At 46.4% G+C, this 6658-nt stretch overlaps 1 protein-coding gene across 2 annotated transcripts in view; it reads right to left on the minus strand.

The window, feature by feature from the left end:
* The window catches only part of SERTAD2 (SERTA domain containing 2), a 74631-nt gene that overhangs the window by 35818 nt on the left and 32155 nt on the right, over nt 1-6658 (minus strand). The gene's annotated exons all lie outside the window — the stretch shown is intronic.

Genomic DNA, 6658 nt, shown 5'->3' on the forward strand with positions numbered 1-6658 from the left:
CAAGAAAGGAGTAGCATAAATTCAAGATGCATAACCTCATAGAACCATAGAATAGCCTGGGTTGAAAAGGACCACAGTGATCATCTAGTTTCATATCCCTGCTATGTGCAGGGTCGCCAGCCACCAGATCAGGCTGCCCAGAACCACATCCAGCCTGGCCTTGAATGCCTCCAGGGATGGGGCATCCACAACCTCCTTGGGCAACCTGTTCCAGTGTGTCACCACCCTCTGTGTGAAAAACTTCCTCCTAATGTCTAACCTAAACCTCCCCTGTCTCAGTTTAAGACCATTCCCCCTTGTCCTATCACTATCCACCCTCATAAACAGCCGTTGCCCCTCCTGTTTATATGCTCCTTTCAGTATTGGAAGGCCACAATGAGGTCTCTCCGGAGCCTTCTCTCCTCTAAGATAAGCAAGCCCAGTTCCCTCAACCTTTCTTCATAGGAGAGGTGCTTCAGCCCTCTGATCATCTTAGTGTGAAAATCCACTACAACAGGGTACAGAGCCACCCTCAAACCAACTCCTCACCATCAGCCTGCAGCGGAAGTAAAGAGAAAACACCCCGCAGTGGAAAATGGAAACCTTTGCTGCTTCTAATGCTCCCCAAATCTGGTTTTCTTAACAGCATAGGACAAACAGGAATTTCCTCATCCCCACTGCCTTCCAACAAGACCATTCACCCCTTTAACAAAAAAATCTGCTTCCCTACCTGACCATTAACAGTCACTGCTGCCAGGTGTCTCAGGTTTTATGCATGTGTAACTGTCCTGTAACTGGGGCAAATGTATCATCTGTTCATTCACCAGGTTGAGTATTTCTTTAATTATTCCTCCTTCACACGATATACGCAACAAAATGAGCTCCGTAGCAACAGGGTAAATTTTCACAGCTGACTCTCCCTCTTGTAGGATTTTCTTTGGCATGGACTGACACATCCTTGGTTTTCTTGTCACTTGAAGATTTGGCCATATTTTACAGTAACTCCTTCATCCCTAGAGGAGACCAGCACTGTCCTACACATACAAATACCTCAAATTTACACCGTTGCCCTCCAGTCAAAATCCAGAGGGATTCCACAGATTGTACAGAAAAGGAAATCAGAAGCGATTGATTTGCATGAGGCATAGCACTCCTTTAGTTAAAGGAGACTCTCAGCTGATCTGCATGTAATTTCTTGACGTCTTTAGGGTCTTCTATCACTCCCACCCTATTGATCTCCTCAGCTACAGGGACGTCTCTGCAGATCCTCGAAGACCTGCTGTTCTGCCACTTAATCTGCACACAAAACCCCTACAGAGCTGCAGCTGGTTTATGCTGTGTGGCATGTACCCACACAGGGTGCCATCCAAAGGGACCTGGACAGACTTGAGATGTGGGGACAACAAGGTCAAGTGCAAAGTGCTTGCAGCTGGATGGAGGCAATCCCAGATATGTGTACAGGTCAGGAGAACTCATTGAGAGCAGCCTGGCCAAGAAGGACCTGGGGGTTCTGGTGAACAAGAAAGCTAAACTTGAGCCAGCAGTGTGTGCTTATGGCCCAGAAGGGCAGGGGACTGGCACACTGCAAATTGTTGCAAGGAAAAGCTTCGAAATGAGGAGGTAGGGATAGAAAGGCAAAGGGAAGAGGGAGATCTAGACCTGACTGTGGGCACAGGAAACTAGTTTTGGACTTTTCAGACTTCCCCTCCCCCCATTCTATCCAAATAAAAATAATTAGGATTGAGGTTTGAGTCCAATGAGTGAAGGATGGGGATGTTTGCTAAACCAGAAGCGAGAGATGATCCACTTTGAGCAAGAGGTTTAAACAGTGGGAAATCAAGAGGAGAGAAGGAAGTGCGGAAACCTGTGTAGAAGAGATAACAGCAGGATTCAGCAACCATAAGGAACGGGAAGAGAGATGAGTAAGGAGAGTGGAGTTGAACCAAGCGTTGCAATCTGTTTCATGGTTCTAAGTTAGCAAAGAAACAGATCCAAATGGATGTAAACAAAGGACTATCCATTAGGGGCCTCATTCCCCACAACTAAGCAAACTATTGTCTAGAAGTTTTAAATCCTTGACACGCGCACGCGCTAAATTACAGAAAACGTGAAACATCAGCTAATCAACAACTTGCCTTAGAAGCGCTGCCCTCAAGCAGTTACTGTGCTCAGTAGGCTCTTCTGACCATCTGTCAATATGCGTGGGAAAATAAATGATAAGGACCCCAACGCAGCAGCTCTGTAAAGGTCTGGAAGTAAAAACCACTCTGCCAACATCGGAACAACACACATTATGTTTGTGAGGCTTAAATTCTGCTCTTGACAGCTCCCATCCATCCGTCTCTCATGTTGAAAGTACGAGGTGGCTGTTTCCTGTGTCCCAACAGATGGTTGCAACACCACCAGGGATCTTTGCATGGTCTCCCAAAGCCATGCCCTACCTGCATTAACACCATCTTGAGCGCTGCTGATCCATCTCCAGAACTCCATATTTTGCTTTCGCATCACCTAATATGCCTGAACCAAAGGGAACAAAAGCTGGACTGCAGAGCCTGCCCTGCTGGGGCTGCTGAAGCCAGGCTCTGGGTTAGGAAAAGCTGCAGTTATTCTTTGGCTGCTGACAGGTGTGCAGGACAGCTGACATTTGCTAAGTAGCTAGGATCAGGCCTTTAGCTTGTAAGCCAGGCAATACTGGTGCAGAAATCAAGAGGCCGTACAGAGGATATTCAATGGTGCTCTTCCCTTTTAGCTGTTAGGAAGCAAACCTCATGCACCTACAGGGTTAATCCGAGCAACATCAGCCAGTCTGCAGTTTATGCACAGCTTTGCTGCTCTCAATGCAGTAAAGGGCAGACAGTAACTAACAGCACAGGTAGATGAGCTCTGCTGAGACTTTTTAGGGTGTTTCAACCCAAATGTCCTCTCTATCTTGCAACAGGAGCCTTCCACACTGACAGAACATGAGTCTCATACCACCCATCTGCCACAGCAGCTGAACCACATTTCAACTACATTTTCAACTGCAGAAGCTGAACATGCCCATTGCCTTCTGATGCCTGCCTTACGCTAACTGGTGGCTCTGTTAGCTGGACAACGTTTGATGTCTGTATTTGCCCATCTGAACTCTGCCTATAAAAGCTCTCTCGTAATAGCCTTCCATAAGCACCAGGGTGCATGGCAGGGCACACCAGTACCACCTGCATGCCCTCCTCTTGTTCTCACTGTTGACCTGGCTCTTCACAGGCTACCATGGCACATGCACTTACCATCCCTGATCCACAGCCCCTTAGAGTAAAGGGTCTTATGCTTCCAAGCAAAGGACTAACAGCTGTGGGAGGCAGTTGTAAGACAAGATGGAAGAAGAGGCAGGAACCTCAGGCTTGCCTTTTCCTCACCTATACGTAGGCACCTGCATAAAGGACCTTTCATAGCTTGTCCTTCCTGTATTCATGGGCAAAGGCTCAAAGGACCTATCTAGTCTGCGGTCCTGTAGAGCTCTGGCTGCACAGCCTCATTTGGTGTCTCTCATGTCTGGCAGGATATGACCTGTCTTTCAGGAATACAGCCAGCCTGTCTGTAGGACTGCAGTGAAAAGCTCCCAACAAGAGGCCGTCTCATGGCATTCCTTCTTTTTGCTCAGCTTCAAAGTTACACAAGTTCAGTGCCTCTGCTCAGTGTTACATCATATCACACCTAGAATTACACAGATACAGAAAAACTTGGACTCCCTTTGAGGATTTCACTCAGCTTCACCAAACTTCGACCCCTTGTGCTGAAGGTGTGGAGGACAGAGGGAACAGATATGTCTTCTTATCCTTAGTTCTGGGCATATGGGTAACAACAAAGCACCTAGTTCTGTTTTGTCTGTTATCCAGAAGTGCTGTGTGTTTCGTTGAGCCCTAGAAGCATACAAGACACACAGCCCACACAGGAAAACAAACAAACAAAAACTGTCCTAAAAGTGGCAGGAAGAGGGGAAGAGCTCGGCAGTTTTAATTTAGTTTGTGTCTTTAATATTGCATGGGTGCTCTTTGTTCATGTTACGCAGCACGCAAATGGCACACAGAACAAATCACTGTCTGCTACACTAGGACAAGCAAAAACAGATACACCAAAAATATGCAGATTCATCTGTGCTTCCCTTGCTCCTTTGAGTATGCTTTTATATATTTGGTTCACGTTTAGGGTTCAAGTAGTTCAGAGAGTATTCCAATATAGCAATCATGCGCCGATAACTATTATGGTTTAGGGACACTTTCACAGCCGCCACATAAGCAGCAGAAAGCAAAAAGGTTGTGTACAACACGATTTTCCCCTTTTGCCTTTCTGAAAAGCTCCCGAGTTGGATGTACAGAGGCCTTTGGGGGCTGTAGGAGCTTCTGCAGCTCTAAGCATTTTCCTTTTAACCTAACCTTCTAATGTGAATGAATGTGAAAGAACAATTCTGCCTCTTTTCATGGTGAAGATAGCCACTAAAACATGAACTGAAGGCTGGGCAGACAAACTGCGGAAGAGCAGAGAGATGGAGTTGTAAGTCACATGTGGTATCCAGCAGATGGAGAACAGTCACACTCAAATAAAGAAATCGAATGTCAGTCCACTGTTACCCTTTCCAAAATGAATCTCTCTGCTGACTCCCAAGAATATCCAGCTTCAAAGCCTGAGTGTCTGCTCGCAGGAACAGGCAGACAGGAGAACATACACACAGGGAAATAGCTTGAGTTTGCTCTCCTCCTCTACCAGAGAAAGTCCTCTCCATCAAGTATATTTCAAAGAACTGTACAGGAGAGGAACAGGAGAGGAAGGAGGAGGCGGGAGGAGGGAAAGGGGAAATACGGCATTTCCCATCCGCTCTGCAGGAGGAAAGGCACGGTGGGAAGCAGCAAAGGAGCTGGGTGCACATCTTCCGCTTGGACAAGTGCAACTCAGGAACAAGTAACTCATGGAGACCAGGGGAAGGAAAACCAGCAAGCAGGAATAAGATGACCAGAATACGTAAGAAAGGAGAAGAGGAGTGATCTAAGCCTACAGGATGAAACACCTTGGGAAGGCTCTGTGTTTTGGTGGAACAAACAGATGTACGTACCAGATGTGGGACAAGCAGCCAGATGTATACACACGAGTTTAAGAATCAAAACGAAAGCATGTAAACACAGAAAATAATAGACTTTGTCTGGGGAAAACCTGTGGAAGTAACGAGAAGGGAGAATACAGCATACAGAAATAGCATACAGCATTTGGGTCTGCTTTTACACATTTTCTCAAGCTCCTGCCCAACCTCAAGAAGGAAATACTCTCAATTTCAGCAGAAGATATCCCAGTTTGAATTTGCCACTCCATAAAGGATATTCTGCCAGCACCTCCAATCAGCCTTCTCTCACAACCGAGGACATGCCAAATATCTGAAGTCGACTCGTTTTGAAAGCTAAAACAGTACCAGCAACAGTAACAATTCCTGGCTGAGTCACATCTTCATTTTAAGCTTCACACATTACCCATTCAAAGCATTTCGTTTGAAAATTGTTATTGTTGAAGCTTCTTTGCCTTTTATTTTTTTCTTTTTTTCAGTAGCTCAGATGAGTAGGAACAAGATTTCCTGCTTTATGGATGAGATGCTTTTTAAAACATTACAGGGTTTTTCCTTCCTCCTTTTCCCAGCCCTCACACACCTCTATTGGTGGGAACTTTCCTTGCAGATGCCGTGCTTCCCAAGGACAGACTTGGAGAAAAGATGAACTATTTCCCTTACATCATTTTAACGTTGGCTCGGAGGCTGATGAAAACGGTTGCATGGGTGTACTGTGTGAGCAGATGAAGCTGCAACCACATGTCTTCACTCTTTCTCTTGTAATCTGATACCTGGCTTTAGTGATCCCTCCAGCTCTTGAATTAGGAATGGAAAATATGAGAGCTCTGTTTCACAGCAAAGGTTTAGAGAGACACACACACACATACAGAGAGAGACATCCCTGGGCTACTTGCAAATGGTATTTGCTTTACATTGGACTTTAACACCTGACAGGAACAGCATGTACAGGCTGTGTACCCATACACGTACCCACTCCTGAGGTGCACAACGCTGCTCAGAGTGGGTGGTCTGAAGCCCAAACCCGAGTCAGGCCTAATTCTTAAAGCCATCTCCGTTACATTGTACCTCACAGCTCCAGCTGCCAAGGGTGCAAATAATGGCATTTGAAAGCAAACAGCTACCGCTAGCTGCAAAAGGAATGAGGCATTAAAAAAGCCAATAGCTGCTTCCTGCATAACTGCCGTTTGTTGCAACAGTGCAACAGGATGCTGGGCTAAAGGCTCTATAAAAATGTTCTCCCTAATCATCACGCTCATCTTCCAAGTCCTTAGAAAAACATGTCTAAAGCATCTCCCCGGCTATTTATCTTATTACATGCTCTCTGCCACACAACCAGCAAATTCCAAACCCCAAAGCGGAGCGCGAGAAGCCCCCTGCAAACACAGCTCTCGTGGCAGCGTGCAGTGTAAGTGGCATTCCCAGGCTGCCCTCGTGATCCAGTAAGGGCTGCAGCACGTTCACATGCTCACAAGGCAAAGCCTCCTCACTGGGCGCTGCGTCTCAGCCACTTCGGTGACACAGTTACAGCATTTGCCAAGTAGCTTGCATCATGTAACATGCTGCGAGGCTTTTCACAGCAACATGACTCAC

This window comes from Gallus gallus, chromosome 3 (genome assembly GCF_016699485.2).
Source record: "Gallus gallus isolate bGalGal1 chromosome 3, bGalGal1.mat.broiler.GRCg7b, whole genome shotgun sequence".
NCBI classification, from domain to species: Eukaryota; Metazoa; Chordata; class Aves; order Galliformes; family Phasianidae; genus Gallus; species Gallus gallus.